This window comes from Equus asinus, chromosome 5 (assembly GCF_041296235.1).
Source record: "Equus asinus isolate D_3611 breed Donkey chromosome 5, EquAss-T2T_v2, whole genome shotgun sequence".
NCBI lineage: Eukaryota > Metazoa > Chordata > Mammalia > Perissodactyla > Equidae > Equus > Equus asinus.
Window position 1 is genome coordinate 69,371,326 of NC_091794.1, and position 17,675 is coordinate 69,389,000.

Here is a 17,675-nt window from a genome sequence, read left to right on the forward strand (position 1 = left end):
GGCATCTCCTTCTCAGAGGATCTGGACTAACATTTCCTCTCAGTGGAGGGGTGTTTACGGATGATCAGCAGATAGGACTTGTGTACATCACTTGCGTCTGCAAAGGAGCAAGCTGGGAAGACCAGCATTTGTATACGGATCCTCAGCTACCCAGCTCTGCCCTCTCAGACCTCACTTGGCTCTCTGGACCTCTGTCACACTGACCCTGGCCTGCTGGCCACTCAGGCCACTCCCTCCCCCTAATCAACCCCCCTAGCCATCTCCCTCCCAGCTTCCAAACCAGTTCCACTTCCTGGCAGTGAACTCATCTTCCTCTCTCAGCTCCTGCAACAGGCTGGGCCACGGCCCCTCAGACCCAGCCCAGGGCATCTCAAATGAACTGCTTGAGGGTCAGCTCCTCCCAACGCTGCACCCCCCAATTTGGGCAGGACCGGACATCTATAACAGCCTCCACTGAGCTTCCTTCCCTCGAGGCACAGCCAGGGTGGCCCCAGCGAGGCACAGCTGAGGGACCTTCACAGCAATCCCTACCCAAGACAACGACAGTGACCAGGGAGGGAGAAGTCCACAGGTCTGAACAAACGCCAAATCCAGGAGCGGCAGAGGTGTATCCCAGCTGCAGTGGGGAATCAGGAGCTGGGGACCAGAGGGAGGGATCCAGAACGAGCAAGCTGGCGTCAAAGGAGAGAGAAAGTGTTCCTCAAAGATTGTTTCAGGCACAGCAAGGACTGCTCTTGGGTCTGGTGAGTGTCTCAGAGATGAGGCCAGCCTGACTTAGAGGGCAGCTGGATGGGATAACCTGTCACTGTGCCCTCCCCACCACACACCTGGGATTCTACGGCCCAGTGTCCATCAGGTAAAGCCCGAGATGGACTTCCTGTGCCCAGTTTTCCCATTTGCTCTGCTGGGCCACCACTTCAGTTCTCTGTTTGCCTTCTGTTCCTTGCCACAGTGCCTCTCTGACTCTTCCCAGATGCTGCGGAGGGCTGGACACTGACCCCCACAGCTGCAGCCCCCAGTGGGCAAGTGCTGCCCTGCTCCTCCCACTGATTTAACACCCGCACCCCCATCCCACTAGATGGTGACAGTGGACAGGGCACCGCATCTATGCACTGAACCATTGTCTCCCTGGCCACCTCAGTCCTGCCCACTCACACACCACTCAATCCTTTCCAGCCATGGCCTTCTACCTTTTTCTGTCTAAGCCCCTAAGATGCCTGTAGGGCTCAAGGTCAAGTCTCCGTGGCCAAAGGCAAATTACTTTCCCCGTCTGGACCTCAGGCCCCATCTTACACTGAGGAAGTAGGGCCTCTCTACATCACCCCTCAGGGCCTTCCCGATTTGGGAATCTCATAGCCACTTGGTTCCATAATCCCACAACCACTTGGTTCTCCCAGTGTCTCTTGTGCAAACACTGCATCCCTTTTCCCTTCCTCGTTCTCACAGTGGGAAGGGGCCCCAAGGTCAGACCACATCACCCATCTCCTGGCATCCACTGCTACCCAATCTCTCTGAAAAGGGACTTCCTGTACAGATATAAAGAGGACTTCCCCTTTCCCCCACGCTCTGTTCTACATCCCAGCGGCTGGGACAGTGACGTCTCTACCCAGATCCACAGGGGGAAAAGAAAGAAATCCTACCCAGTCACCCTACTCATACGCAGCATGCACTGACGGCGACACGTCTACCGCACAGCTGCTCGTTCACTCTCACACAACAGACGCACAGACTCCCTCACACCCACACATCCAGTCACTTCCTGTCTTCTGACACATAGAACTCTTACACAAGCTGTCTGGGTCCTCTCACTCACATTCCTTCTCTCTCTGTCTCTCTCTCTCTGTCTCTCTCTCTGTGTGTCTCTCTCTCTCTCTGTCTCTCTGTCTGTATGTCTCTCTCTCTCTCTCTCTTTCTCTCACACACACCCCAGGGACCACTCCTGGCACAGGGAAGAAACACAGACCCTGACTTCCGGTGCTATGCTCCGGGCCTGGCTGCCCAAAACCCCTCTTGTGCTCCTACCCACCCCCAGCCAGCCCCCAAGGGCTCTCCATCTCACACCAAGGCCCAGAGTGAGCTGTGGCCCAAATAGTGAAGACAACAAGGTTTTCTGAGCACCGAATACTGTCCTCAGGTGGCAGAGGAAATGGAGAATGTCTGTCAGCTGGCTGGGGGAGGCTCCAGGGAGAAGGAGGGTGCGGGGAGGAGGCCCGGCCGGCAGAGGCAGCACTGTCTTCCTCAGGCACAGCGTTGGGAGCCGGGGAACAGCTCTCAGTGAATCGTTTCTGTAGCCCATTGCAAAACGGATTCACCCCCCATCCTAAGGGAGCATCTCCTTAGTCTCTTTCCTCTCCCTAAAATAGTAGCTAATATTGGTGAGTACTTATTCTGAGCCAGGGACTGTGACAAGCACTGAAATAAGTGAATGAATATCCATTTAAACCTCACAACAACCTGATAAGGTAAATATTGTTATGATCACTGTTTTTGCAGTTTAAAAACTGAGGATTAAAAGAATTTAAAGCAACTTTCCCAAGGTCACCCAACAAGTAAGGAAGGAGCTGGTATACAACCAGTGTGATCCTCAGGCCCAGCCTCCACCCGCTCCCTGTCCCTCACTTTTGGACTCAGACAGAACGAGCTTCAAATCAGGGGCCCGCCGTTGACTGTGTGACACAAGCAAGTTCCTTAATCGCTCTGGGCCTCCCTTTCCACCTGGCACAGTGAGGGTAACACTGGCTGTTTGGCAGAGTTGTAAAGATTCCAAAGGGTTTATCTAAAGCACTTAGCATGTGGCCTGGCCCTTAGTAGGTCTTCAGTAAATGTCTCGTCCCTTGCCTTTCTGTAAAATTATGACAGGGTCTTCAAAGACCAAAATGAGCCCACAGATAACAGCCCAAGCCCAGGACACCAGATTGGAAAAGGCCAGGAGTGAAGCTTTTTCAAATGTAGTTTTTAGAATAAATAAAAAATAATGTCCTTCCTACCACAGGGGTTAGCCATATGGAACTCATTTGGCTAGGTGGTACAGACTGAAGTCATGAGCAAGTTCAAGCCAAGCTGAGATGGCTTGATGGATGACAGAGCCAGAAGGGGGCATTCAAATGAACAATAACACCTCCCATTGCCCACCCTTGACCGTTTACTAAAGCTTACGCACCGTTATCCCATTTGATGCTCACAACTGCTCTCAGAGGGGGACGACATGGTCAAGGATGTCTAGGATGATGTCATCTCCAATTGACAGATGAAAGAATGAGACCCAGAGAGGGAGGATGCTATGTCCACGGTGACAGCGGAGGCTCGAAGAGACCCACACCAGTGGACAGTGGCCCCAAGACCCTTTCCAGAGGGATGGAGGGGATGGGAGGGGCCTGGGACTTCCTGTTACTAGTAGCAGTAGCTAATACTCATTTGCCAGCAGGGCTGGGGCGAGGGTGAAATGAGAGACCCCCTCGAGTGCAAAATTTAAAGAGGCGAGCGAGTGCAGGGTGGGTGCCTCCCTGAATTTTGCACCCTCACCCTAGTCCCTGCTCTGTTTACTGGGCTTTGTTCTAAACACTTCTACATATTAACTCATCTCATCCTCACAACAAACCATAAAGTAGGTACCATATCACCACCCTTTGCAGATGTGAAAAATGGAGGTGCTCCTTTATAGACATGGAGAAAAGGGCTGACGCCCAGGGTGTCATAGGAAGAGTCCACACTCATGCGCTTGACTACACTGCCTGCTCTTCCTCACGCCTCTGACTGTGGCCATGGTCTCCAGGGCTCACTGACATGGCCCCGCCAAGAAAGATTGATGAGTGAGACTAGGAGAGGGAGGGACTGACGTCCAATGTGCCCCTGAAATGCCTATAGCTGATTCTCATCATTTGCAGCAGGTGTGCTCCTTAGAGCCGCTGTGAACACTGAATTAGTGAACTCTGAGCCCTTGCTCCCAGGGGAAACACAGGGTGAGGTTCCTGTGAGCCTCTGGTCACAATATTTTTATGAACAGATCAACACATAACCTTGTTTTATATATATTTCTGTTTAAAGATGTCTTATTTAATATATACTGCTGGTTTATTAACGTTGAACTCACTGCCAACAGGGCCATAACTCATACCTGAATGAAACCAATCAAACACGTATTTTCTCCATTAGGCACATCACAGTCTTCATGTGCTTAGGACACTAGACGGCGCTTCAGCATCACATCTGGGGGCCATTTAAATGGCAAAATCACAAACAAAAAGCACAAAAATGTGGCACCAAATAGATCATAAAAAGGATACTTGTTTACAGAATGAGCTGAAACAAGAAGGCAGAGCATCTCCCTGTCTGACCTCGGCTGAGAACGTGTGCATTGGGCAACTCGAATTTTCCATCACTCTGCACATGTCCACAGATAGCATTGAAAGCACCATGAGCCTTGATTTGGGGGTTACAAATAAATTTTAGCAAGTAGGCAAATTTACAAATATGGAATCTATGAACAACGAGGATGGACTCTGTGTATATGTATACACACACACGCACGCACATACGATTATTACCTTCACTTTATAGAGAAGGACCTGGAGGCTCCGAGAGGTCCAGCGGCCTGCTCACAGCCATGCAGCACTTAAGTGGCAAGACTTGAGCCCAGGTTCATTTCTCCCCAGATTACCCTCCTTCAAAGAGGAGCATGTTTGGATGCTTCCCATCATTGTGGCCTCTCCTTTCGTGAACCCCAAAGAACTCAGTGTGTTACACAGGGTTTGGGAAAATCGGAAGACCCTGGTCTGACAGCCAGCTCCAGCCCTCAGCTTTCTCACCTGTCCTGTGGAGGTGACAGCTCCTGCTGCACTGGAGGACTGTCAAGACGGCTAGGGAACCTGCGAGTGCTCAGAATTGAGTTGTTGTTGTTTCCCCTGAAAACAGGCCTTTCCCATGGAGGCTAGAGCTCCCATTCTGGGGTTATCCCCCGAGCACACATGGAGGGGTCCCAGCCTTCCCCTAGCTGGAGCTGAGAGCTCTTCACTGGAAGGCCTGGGGCCACAAGAGTTGCCATGAGCACGCCCCACTCCAGGAGAGGCTGCGCGCTCTCCCCAGTGGAGGGTAATCCCTCAGGGCCCCTTCCTCCAGAGCCAAAACACGGCCCAAGGCTCATTTTTAGAAAGACAGCTAATTTTCTTTCCAGGGTCTAACAGTGCAAAGAGGGCTCCTAAAGGAGCCCCCTTGGCAAGCTGAGTGTGTGGCGCTTTGGAAAGACCCCAAACCTTGAAGTCAGACAACACTGCATCCAGGTGCCACTGCCACCAATGAGTGCAAGCCCCCTCACCTGGCTGACCCTCAGCTTTCTCATCACAACGTGCAATGAATACCAGGGCCTGCCTCCTGGGGCTGACGGCAGAATCAAAGGAGTTCAAGTCCTCCCAGCGCGTCCCCATCCTCAGCCAGCAGCATGAGCATCAGCCTTTAGAGATGCAGCAACTCGGGCCCACCCCAGACCGACTGAATCAGAACCTGCCTTTTTTTTTTTAAAGATTTTATTTTTTTTTCCTTTTTCTCCCCAAAGCCCCCCGGTACATAGTTGCATATTCTTAGTTGTGGGTCCCTCCAGTTGTGGCATGTGGGATGCTGCCTCAGCATGGTTTGATGAGCAGTGCCATGTCCGCGCCCAGGATTCGAACCAACGAAACCCTGGGCCGCCTGCAGCGGAGCGCGCAAACTTAACCACTCGGCCACGGGGCCAGCCCCCAGAACCTGCCTTTTTTTTTTTTTTTTTATGATTTTTTTTTTTTTAAAGATTTTATTTTTTCCTTTTTCTCCCCAAAGCCCCCCGGTACATAGTTGTGTATTCTTCGTTGTGGGTTCTTCTAGTTGTGGCATGTGGGACGCTGCCTCAGCGTGGTCTGACGAGCAGTGCCACGTCCGCGCCCAGGATTCGAACCAACGAAACACTGGGCCGCCTGCAGCGGAGCGCGCGAACTTAACTACTCGGCCACGGGGCCAGCCCCCCAGAACCTGCCTTTTAACAAGAGCCCCAGGTGCGCATTAGCTTGCCCGCAGCACCACCCTAGTGCCCTCCCAGCACACGGGAGGTGCTCAGTAAATAGTAGCTATTATTCTCAGTATATGGGTCCAATCCTCACAGTTCACAAATAGCTAATCCAAGCACACAGATAACTAACGCGAGGCTGGGGCATTTTGGAAACATAAGCTGAGCATTCTGGGAGTGGAGAGGAGAGAGTGATTGCCACCGTGTGGGGCACTCAGACAAGCATTCGACCTGGGCTCCTTCCTTCGCTTTCTTACTTTAATAATGCCCTCCTTTCCTTAATAAACGCTTCCCTTTGTTCCATGCTGATTGTATTCCAGGCTCTGTCCTGGGCCTGGAGAGAGAAAGCTGCGTATGGACATGGCCCTTCAGTCAAGTCATTTACAGTCCAAGTAGAGACACGTAAACCAAGAGTCACCCAACGTGTGACGGTTCTGAGAGAGAAGCCAACGGGCCACAGAACAGGCGTTGAGGAAGGATGGATGGGGAGTCCAGAGGAAAGAAAAGATTAACACAGACCTTCCCACAGCAGAGAAAACGCTTTGAACATTGTGCTATTTCCTATCCTCGCTCTCTCAGTGTTTTCACACGGTCCATTCATATTATGCATACATCTGTATATGGCCTTCTCAGTTAACTTTATCACCTAAAGAATTGTCCCATATGTGACTGGGATGGTGAACAAATAGGACTTAGAGGATATAGCGCCTTTGTTTTGTCTGCTGTAGCCCGCAGGATCTCTTCAGTGAGGAAATCCTCCCCGTCCTCTGGATGAAAACCACGGCAGCTCTCACGAATCCTGCTCACACTGATGGGATTTTTTTTTAATGCCCTACAGTCTTTTTAAATCACAAATTTACTGTCAATTCAATCACTGAAAGTCCTAGAATAATCAAAGCTCCAAACTCAATTCGAAGGTTCAGGTGCGGCCCCTCCCCACGGTGACGGGCGGCTGTGAGCAGGGACTCGCCTGAGCAGTGAGGAGGCAAGGAGGGACCAGGTCTCCTTCCTCCTTCCTCCTTCTGCTGCCACGTGCCCTCGCCCTTCTAGCTAACTGCCTCCTGGCCCCACCGGGTTGAAGAGGAAAAGAAGGCAAGACATGGAAGGCAGGGACGTGCTTAACGGACGGACGCTGCTGGAAGACAGCTTTATCACTCACAGCTCAGCAGTGTTTGAAGCTCGTTCGTTGAACACAATCGCATGTCTTCTCAGAGACCCCACACCTGCAGTTCCCCTGACAGTACAAATACCTTCTCCTCCAGCTTGCCACCTACCGCTCCTGTAGCCCCTAGGAATCCAGAAATTCACCTCTTGCCTCTTTCTGTTGAGTCTGTTCCCCTGCTAGGCAGCCCCCACACCAGCTCCCTCTCACCCATGGCCCACACTTAGTCCATGGGTAACACTCTTACATGCTGTGCTCCAGCAAACCCCAGGAATGTAGGCAACTTCTCCAAGGCATAAAGTCAGTAGATATCAGATATCAAAGTAAATTGTGACACAGGATGCCCTGGAGGTCTTCATATTCATAATTGTAGTAATTGTGTGTCTGCTGGTGTCCACGCTCCTTTTCTTCCATAGTTACAGTACCCAAATTTTCAGCGGGCACTGTCGTGATGAATTTTACTATTGGCGTATAAACAAAGGGCTGTGTGAGGAAGTCTAAGATGTCTCCTTAAAGCCAGAGAGCACACTCATCTTTGCTCCTTCTTCCATTCTGTTCCTTGAAATATGAATGTGATGGCCGGTGCTCCAGCACTTGATTGAACCATGAAGGCGGGGGCCTCACTCTAAGGAGGATGGAGCAGAAACCTGGAAAGGGCTGTGACTACTGAGCCATCAAACCAATTTTGGACTGCCTTTCCCTAGACTTCATTTACTGAGCGAAATCAATAATAGTTTCAATCTGGCTTCAATCACTATTTTAGGTGTTTCTTAGCTGAACCTAGTCCTACCACACTGTGTAGTAGCCCATCATATGGCTACACCATAGTTTATTTGATCGTGATTCTAATGTTGTTGTTTAAGATTGTTTCCAATTGTCACTATTAGGAATAACACTGTAATGAACTTCTGCCCATATTCCAGGTTATTTTCGAAGGTAGAAAAGAAAGGGCGTGATATAGACACAGATCCCTCTTCCTTTCCTGTAGCTGCATCATTTATCTTCTCAGCAGCAGCAGCGAGTAGGTCCCATTGTTCACACAGCTAACCTGCACATGGGCTTTAGAACATAGCCCCTGCACTTGTCAGCTCTCGGTACTATAAAGCTGCGTAACAAACACCCCAAAACTCAACAGCTTTCACCAGCAAGCATTTGTTCCCCAATTACAAACCTGCAGACCAACTCTCGTTCAGCTGACCCAGGCTGGACAGGGCTGTGGAGCTCTGCTTCAGCCAGCCGGACACCTGAGTTTAGACAGATCGTTCTGGGGTCAGGTCTGCTCCACAGGTATTCATTCTGGAGCTCAGGCTGAAAGGGCAGCAGCTACCCAGGAGCACACCCCCTTGTAAGGTGAGATAAATAATCTGGGGCCTGAGAGTGATAGAATTCAGGGAAGTTGCAACAGGAAATGGCACCTTGCAAAGACAGGAAGCAAGGAGTCGGGACTTCTCCAGACATTTTCAAAGAATAGTGTGTGTGAATGAGCTGATTAAGCAAGATTTGGATTCAACGAGCAACGTTGAGCAAGCACCAACTCTGGCTAAGCCTATGCAAGGTATTCTCAGAAATACACCAACCTCACAACAAACAAATCCGTCCATACACATTAAGGTCACAGAGGCTCAATGCTCAGAGCAGAGACAAGAAGGAATGCTTTGGGATTCTCTGCCCACCCCAGTCAGTGCTCAGGATCTGACAGTTGTCACACGGCAGGAGGGTTTGAGCGTCCAAATCTGGTCAGGCAGAGGTCAAGGTTGATGGCCCACTCATCTGACTTCCTGGATTCCAGTCCTGGGGCTACCATTTCTATCTGTGCAACCTTGGCAAGGTATTCAATCTGTCTGTGGCTCAGTTTCCCCAGCTGTAAAATAGGGCAGTGAGAGTATATATTTCATAGGGTTATTGTGAAGCTTTAGTGAAATAACACCTAAATTTCTTAAAACAGCGCCAGGTACAAAGAAAGTGCTTGACAAATGTCATCATCGGACCAGAGTACAACATTCACCTTCCAGCAGCGCTCAGCTGAGGGGAACATGTGGCTCCTTTGTTTCGTCTGTAACTTTTTTCCTCCTAACTAGTAGATTTTTTGGTGTTTTTCCAGTGTTTACTAATTTCAAAGAAGAAAGTGTGGGATAGTTGTTTTAGTTTACATTTGGGCAGATAATTAATGAGGTTAACTTTTTTGTCACATATTTATCAGTTATAATATTTTTAGAAGCCTTTTAATAATGGCTAATCTTTGTCCTCTGAGAGTGGATTTGAGTTTTGAAAATAGCCAAAAGCCATTCAAAAGGACAACACCCTTACTTCAACATCTAATCAGGTTTGAACCTTCATATAACAGTAATTTAAACGGTCCCGTCAAAGAATGTCTACTCTCTAAGGGGAAATAAAGGCTTAGTCTCGTAGACATATCAGTCTCTGGTTCCTTCCTGGCTCCTCTCCAAGATGACATCTGGGTGCAAGGGGGGCGAGGGGAGGTTTAAGTGACGTCACGGAAGGCAAAGAGTCATTCATCTGGCTGTTCTGCTTCATCTGGCCCGGGTTGGGTCGGGGTTCCTGATGCACTTGCTGGGGTTCACAGCTGAAGTTTGTATCTGAACTAGAGTAACTTGCAGTCCAGGCTTTCCTCGGCTGGTCAGAGCCCAGGGACTGCCCGGCTGGCTCTGCCTCATACCAGCTCTTCCTGGCAATTTAGACTCCCCTGTTGGCTCTAGACGCTCTCCCATTTGCTATGCCTCCAATTTGGCCTGGCCCGGGTGATCCACCATGCAGCCCTTGCTCCAGAGCACCTTGACCCACCCAACCATGGCAACTCCCATTGGCAATGTTCCCCAGCCAAACTCTCACAATGTTCTGGATCCATCTGTGCCTCACTGGAAATAAAGAAGACGCAGGAAAGCTGAACCTGGAGGCCTCCCTCTGCCTGACCACACCACACTGCCACCTGGATGTGATCACACTCCAGGATGACACTCTTTTCAGCAGGCTCAAGTGGTGAGAAGGACAAGAGCCCCCTCTGCCCTTGGTGACAGCCCCACTTATCCAAAATGTGCCTCCCCACTTTCTGGGCCAAAGCTAGGAGAACACACAATCTAAATTAATCTCTCACCTCCTCTTCCTCCTTTCTCTTTCTATCTCTTTCTCACTATCTCACAAGGCCCAAAAGGTCCGATATCCCCCCGATACACCGTGCTCTCCATCTTTCCCTCCAGCCTTTTGGAGAGGCCATAATGGAGCACAGGGGTATTTTTCTGTACACGATGGGGCAACTCCATAGCCGGGTCAATCAGGCTACATTGTTGCAAAGCCAAAGGAGAAGATTAAAGGATTTTTAGAAATTCTCTTTCAAGATAACACCTGGCTTACAAGGTTATTTTCTGGCTGAATAATTCTATTTTACACGTCAGAAGAAGAGTATTAACCTGTTCTTTCTTTTTGCATTCCTTCTGTTATAAATCGTGATCTTTCCCCAGAATGATGGATGCCTCAAGCCAGCTAGAGCAAAGGTCAAGAAAGGCGGGAAGCAAAATAGGAAAACACGCTAATAGTTTTCAAAACAGTACCTCCATTGAGCCAGTATCACTAGCTATAACTACCATTATCCTTTCCTTCCTTCCTCTAACGTGGCTTAGAGCTTCTCAACTCTCTGTTATACACAAAAATCAGTGTGAATGTGGAGGCTTTATTGGAATTCTAAGTCAACAAACCAACTAAAAAGATAATTTTTAGAAAATAAAGGAAACCTGGTATTAAATGATATCAATTAATTATGATTAATTTTGTTGGGTATGATAACAGCATTATGGCTAAGTTAAAAAATTTTTCACTTTTTTTAGTGTAGACAAATATTTAGAGCATAACGACATGACGTCTATGATGTGCTTTAAAATATTGCAGCAAAATGAAAGGTGAGAGGTTAGTTGATATATGAACCAAATATGGCAAAATGTTGATGGTTGTTGAAGCCGAGTGACAGCTACGGAGAAATGTCTCCACATGTAATTTATTTCTGTGTTTGATAGACATTTTCGAAATGAAAAGGTTTTGGAATGAACTAGTATGGGGAATTACAAAACACAAATCACGTGTGCTGCACTTAAAGGTCAGTCCGAGGTGACACTGATTTTATGCAATTTTCACTTTGGAGGATGAGATTTGACTCGACCCTATGGCAGTGCCCATCCCACCACCCCATTGGAAGTGCTCAGTTTTATCAGTTTCCCAATGGTGACTAACTTCAAAAAAGAAAATAGGGTTGAGCTGTTTAATTTACATTTGGGCTTTTTTAATAAGGTTAAATTCTTTTTATATATTTATTACTCAGCTCTTTCAAAATGGCTAATCTTTGTCCTCCAAGAGTAGATTTGATTTTTAGAAATCACCGAAAGCCATTCATAGCCACCTGGTAAATAAAACAAGAATAGTTAGACCTCATTTTTAACCCCCAAATTTTAGAAAGGTCTAATTTACTCCTGGGTCCTACAAGCCAGCCTCTGAAGGACCTGCTCAACCAGAAGATGCAAGTACCTCCCAGTAACAATGTCACTTCATTAAAATAGGTGAACAACCTCTCAAATTTGGCAGATATAATACTCCTTCGGATGATACTAACAATAGTGGACGGTATCAGCTGTAATGTATTGTGCACCAACCACAAGCCAGGCTCTGTATAGACACAGTGCCTCTCAAAATTTTCCAGAAAAATGCCCCTTAGTGCACAGAATGAAATGAGAACCCAGCCTGTTGTAAAAATACAGCCCAAGGTCAATGGCAGCATATGCAAAAATTCATTGACGTCCCCTGTTTTATCTTCCAAGTGAATGTGATTTTTATATTCCGTTATACATCATAGCGCTAGCTAACACCTACTGAGTACTTAAAAGAGACTGTTTTAAGCTTTTTACACATATTAATTCTTCAGTCTTTATGGTGTTGATATGAAGCTGGCATTATTACTCCTCCATTCTGAGGTACAAAGTGGATAAGTAACTTACGAGAGGTTTCACATCCAGCAAGTGTCAGAGCCAGAATTTGGACCCAGACAGTCTGGCTCCAGAGACAGTGTCCTTAACCGCTATGGTATATTTCCTCCCCAGTGTGTTCATGCTCGCTCTAAGTTAAAAAATCAATTGCATCTTCTAATTTGCTGTGCATCCGTAGTTTAGAATATCACAGCCATCCTGTGCCTTCTCGAGGCCCCAGCGTGCATGAGTGTGTGATCAGAGTTACGACTACCCAGTCAGAGAAGCACAAGCGTGTAGTTGTCTCCAGTCCTCACAAGGACAGAGCAAAGTAAGTATTATTAACCTGTTTCAGAGCTTTACCAAAATCAAGGGGGACTCCTTCTCTGGGACAGGCCCTACTTTAATTCTTCATAAAAATTAATGAAACCAAAAAAGAGTGAGGGGTCAAGCAAAGGTTTATTTGACTGTCCCCTTTGGTCTTTACCAAGGGCAAACCCACAACATCGCTGCTTCTCCGATCTCTCTGACTCAAACGTCACACACACACACACACACACATACATACACGCACATGCACACACACATGCAATCACAAACACACTAAGCTTAAGTCAGTTGGACCTAAGAGCAAGCCCCAGCCACATTCCATGGGGACCAACACAACTTCTGCAGGTGACAGTTAATAAATGGACATTGCATACATGAATGAGCCATGAGACCTAATGAATAAATTCTGCCGTAGGTTTTCTCTTGAGTCTCTAATCACAGCTTGCAGCACTGAGAGCCCATTTTAGACCTTCTGAACTGGAATCAGGAAATTCACAGAAAGCATTTTCCCAGGAAGCATTGACGGGGCAGCGTGAAGCAGTGGGCATGCACCCCTCTGAGTCAGTCAGCCCTGATTGGACTCTCAGCTCCTCCAGCCTGTGGGCGGCTGTGCAGCTTCCCTCCCCAAGCCTCCTTTTCCTCATCTGTGTAACGGTCAAAGTAACAGACACCGCACAAGGAAGGGCATTACACGACTAAATGAGAGAGTGCCTGCGAATGCACCAGCGTTGTGCTTGGTGAATCATAAGACCTCAACAAATATTCGCTAAATAGAATGAATTTGGAATGCATAATAGTATGTATGTTGTACACACACACATGCATTCATACACACTTGTATATCCACAGACTATTTCAGGAAACCATCCTCCTGAGGAGAAGGGCTAGAGAAGGTGTGGGGTCGGATGGAAATGTGGTTTTCACACTACACCTTTTAGACTGTTTGAATGTTTACAATATGCATGTATTCTTTTCTCATTTGGAAATATTTTTAAGGTTTACTGTTGCTATTCATTTCTAGGAGGCTTTCGGAAGACCAGATTTGGTTCTCTGTAGCCTGGTTTCTTGAGCCTCTTTTGCGTCCATCTTCTCACAGGCAGATCCTTCGAAGGCCCAACTGTAAACTAGGCTGTAGCCACCTCAAATGTATAACCACTGGCACTCAAGGTAATAGACACGTAATGAAAGCTGACGCTCATGCTATGAGCGCTCAGCGCATGCCCAGCAGGCTAAGCACTGTGCCTCGGGTTACAGAGTTGAGAAGTGGTAAGGCTGTGGTTTGAACGCTCGTAGTCTGGCTCCCGTCCCTGCCCCTAACCACTAGGCCGCGGTGCCTCCAGCCACGCTGCAACGCTTCTCCCCAAACACTAGCTTCAATGCCTTAGTCTGGCACAGCCCTAAACCCAGCCTCATCTTTGCTTTTAGACCCACACTTTCCCTGAATCTGAACCCATCAGCTGGAGCCCAGGGCTCCCTCTCACTTACCCTCCCAGGGGCCTGGAGGCAGTCTTCATGGCCCTGCCCCCTCCTCCTCCCACCCCAGCCTGGCCAGCCACAAAGTCCAGCCAGCGCTTCTCCTGGCACCTCAGCCCACTGCCAGCTGCTGGTTTGCTCCACGCCCCCTGAAGCTGACTGGGTTGCCTTCCCTACTTCAATAACTTCTGGAATCAAGGCTGATGCTATGACATCCCCTGGGACCCTGAGCAGGCTGTAGGGTCAAAGAGGTCACATTAACAATTCAGATATCACTGGCTCAGAGCCCTCACCTGCTGACAAAGGCATTCGCCCTTCCTTAAAGTCTCCCCTGGGTGTTTCTGAGATGTCTCCCCAACACTGTGCTACCCTCAGTGACACCTGCAGCTTGCCAGCTTCTAGGGGTGGGCCCCTGCCTCTACCATTCCTGCCGGTGAGAACGGCATTTCCTCCCCAGGGCTCCCAGAGCCGCTGCCTTCAGCCCCCACCACAGGCCTCGAGTGGTGCACAGTCCACCCACCCCTGGGGAAGGGGCCTTCTCCCCCAGACCCGCGTCCCACTCTCCCTGCTGGCCCCAAAGCAGCTCTGCTTGGAACCCAAATCTCACAAAGGGCTTTGTGAAAACCGTATCTGTAGCCTGGGCCTTAGACCCCTCTACTCAGGAACCAGGACCTAAAACTTAGACTGGGCCAGGAAATAGAAACATGAGCGCAGCTTGATCAACTCCTCCCTCCCACACCGTTTTGCCCTCTCCTCCTCAGACTCCAGAGATCTGTGAACACAGCTCCCTCCTCTGCAGTCCAGCTCCCACCAGCACACCCTGGGTAGCAGGGCCAGCCACTCAGCTGGCCTAGGCGCTCTGAGTCTCCACTGGGCTCCTCGAGGTCCACCTATGACAGTAGGTGTCTGATAAGTAGCGGTCATCGTTAAGTGCTGGACACTGGGCTGGATAATTTACAGAAAACCTATCATTTAACCCCCATCTGCAAATTAGGTAACACTAGCCAATTACATACAAAGACACAGGCATGGAGAGATTGCGTGATGGACCCCAGGCCACACAGGCAGAAGGGGAAGTTGAGATTCAAGTCCAGTTGCTGCCCCATCCCCATCTAAAACCTGTGCGCCTCACAGCTGACCTCTCCCATCCTCCCTGAGGTCTCTAACTAAGGGTGTCTCCTGGGCAGGCTCCCATTCGTGTCCTGCCAGGATCGGGATGAGGGAGCCGGGGCAGGAGCAAGAAACAGGCCAGGCTGGGAGCGTGGTTTCCACCTGTGTGAGGTTCCAGTCTGAGCTGTCACAGGGCCTTGCCCTCGCCCTGTAGGGTGTATGACGGGGGAGGGGCATGCTTCTTGAACTGGTATCTTAAGAAATTTGAAATAACGCCTCTCCCTAGAGACTGAGGAAGCCTTTGGATTTCAAGACTCCAAGGGGTCCCAGAGGAGGCGTTTGCCCCTCTATGGGGTGCTGAATGAGTTTGATGTGCAAGGTTTATTTTAGTGAAGGAGATGAAAAGGAAGAGAGAAATATAGAGCGTCATATGAAACTAATAGGCTTGGATTTCTGTGTCGGGAAGAATATTTGGACCTTGTCACCCGTTACAGTCCAGGAAGCCATCCCTATGGAAGACTTTGCCTGTGCGGGAACGGGAAAGCAGACATGGCTGCCCCAACCCAGGCCTGCGGACCGGAGTGAGGCCCCGCACGTCAGCGGGGTCAGGTTCATGGGAAGCCTAGGTTTGAATTAGTCCTCTCATCAAACGTCCATCACACACATGCTGGGCACCTTGCTAACATCATGAATTGTATGGCCACAATCATATAATTACACAGGCCATGGTTATCCCTATTTTAAAAATGAGAGGGGGCCGGCCCTGTGGCCAAGTGGTTAAAGTTCCACATGCTCCACAAACTCCTGGGCTTGGGCCGCCCAGGGTATGTGGGTTCAAATCCCAGGCACTGAGCTACTCCACTCATCAGCCATGCTATGGATGCATCCCACATACAAAATAGGGGAAGATTGGCACAGATGTTAGCTCAGGGCCACTCTTCCCCAGCAAAAAAGGAGAGAGAGAGAGAAAACTAAGCTTTAGAAAAGTGAAGTGCCGAGGTCACATAGCTCGGACATGTCAATGCTGCGGTTCAAAGCAGTTTTCTGTGGCTCCAAATCCAGTGTCTCCCCACCACCAGGGGCCTGTCCACAGAGAGCTCACATTCTAGTGAGGACACAGACCTGCAAATGGACAAGTGTCATACCATGTGATAAGGGAGCCAGGAAATCAGAGCAGTTCAGAGAATAGACTTTGAACTTGGACAAAGCTAGAGGCACCACCCAGCTCTGTGGCCCACTAGCTGTGTGGTTTGTTATTTTAACCCTCTATATCTGAGTTTTCTCATCTGTAACATGGAGATATCAAGTCCTACTTCACAGGGGTGGATGAGGATTAAACAAGATACGAAAATCACTTAGCCCTGCACCTGGCATACAGTAGCAGCTCAATAAGCAGAACTGCTGTATCCCTGTTGAAATGGGGCACATGGAGAGGGAGCATGTAAGAGAGACCCCAAAGCCAGACCTGGTGGTTGGTCAGTCCTGTGCAGCTGGAGTCCCAGTGGGACGGAGGCCCCCTTGGCAGGGGTCTATAAACACTTGAGATAAAAGATAACTATGCTCTTTCTGGCACCCACCCTCTGGGAAGAGGGGGCTCCAGGAGCCTAAGCCTGCTCAGGGCCCGGAGCTGAGCAGTGGGAAGGATGGAGTGAGGTTTCCCATCAAGGAGGCTCTCACACCCAGGCACACAGCGTTGTGTCATCCTTCACTCCATTCCCAGCTATGCAGCCTTGGGAAGGAACTCAGCCTCTCGGAGACTCAGTTCCTCATCTTTAAATTGTGAAGGGTAATGCCTATCTCATTATCAAAAGAAACAATGCATACAAACGACCCAGGGCAGTGCCTGGCACACAGAAGTGCTGGAGAGATGGCAGGTGTATTCACTGCCCCCTTCACGCGGTCTCGGCACGGTCTGACCTCCCTCCCAGAAGCCCTCGTAGCGCCAGGTGACGGAGGAAGTCCTTCAGCAGCCCCCACACCTCTGTGTGCACGTCCACGCACATACACACACTGAAGGGAGGATCAGGTCTGAAACAATCTCAGCAGCGTTCTAAGCTCTGCAAGCCAGTGGGAAAACCATGGCTCTCAAAGAAACGTTTGCCCGAGACCAGACCAGCTCTATCTTCCACGTTGCCACACAGAATCTTCACTCTGTCCCCTCTTCCTCCATCCCATCCCCAACCCGGTCTCCTAAAAGAAAACTCTTCCTCTGGCCCTGGACGCTGTCCAGTTTGGATAGCCCTGAGAAATATTTCCACGTGGGCCACTTAAAGCACTTCCTCCGTATGGTTCCTATCTGATCCGTGGGAGGGGCCGGCGTCCACTCCCCTCGTGTGTTGGTGAGAGCCTGAGCAGGGAAGGAGTCAGGAAGGGCTCAAGGTGTCAGATAAAAGGGGCCACGGGGCAACGTAATCAGCAGCCGGAGTGAAAGCCTTCCCACGCCCTCCTAACGTCAACAGATTGGGTGACTTCCTCTCCCTTCCTTGTGGCCACAGGGCCCGTGAGGGGGGCTCTCGCAGGGTTCCACCTCTTTTTGCCTTTGAGCCAGGCATTATGTTCCCTGTCCACAGGCAGAAGCATTAAGTTCAGAGAAGGGGAACCACTC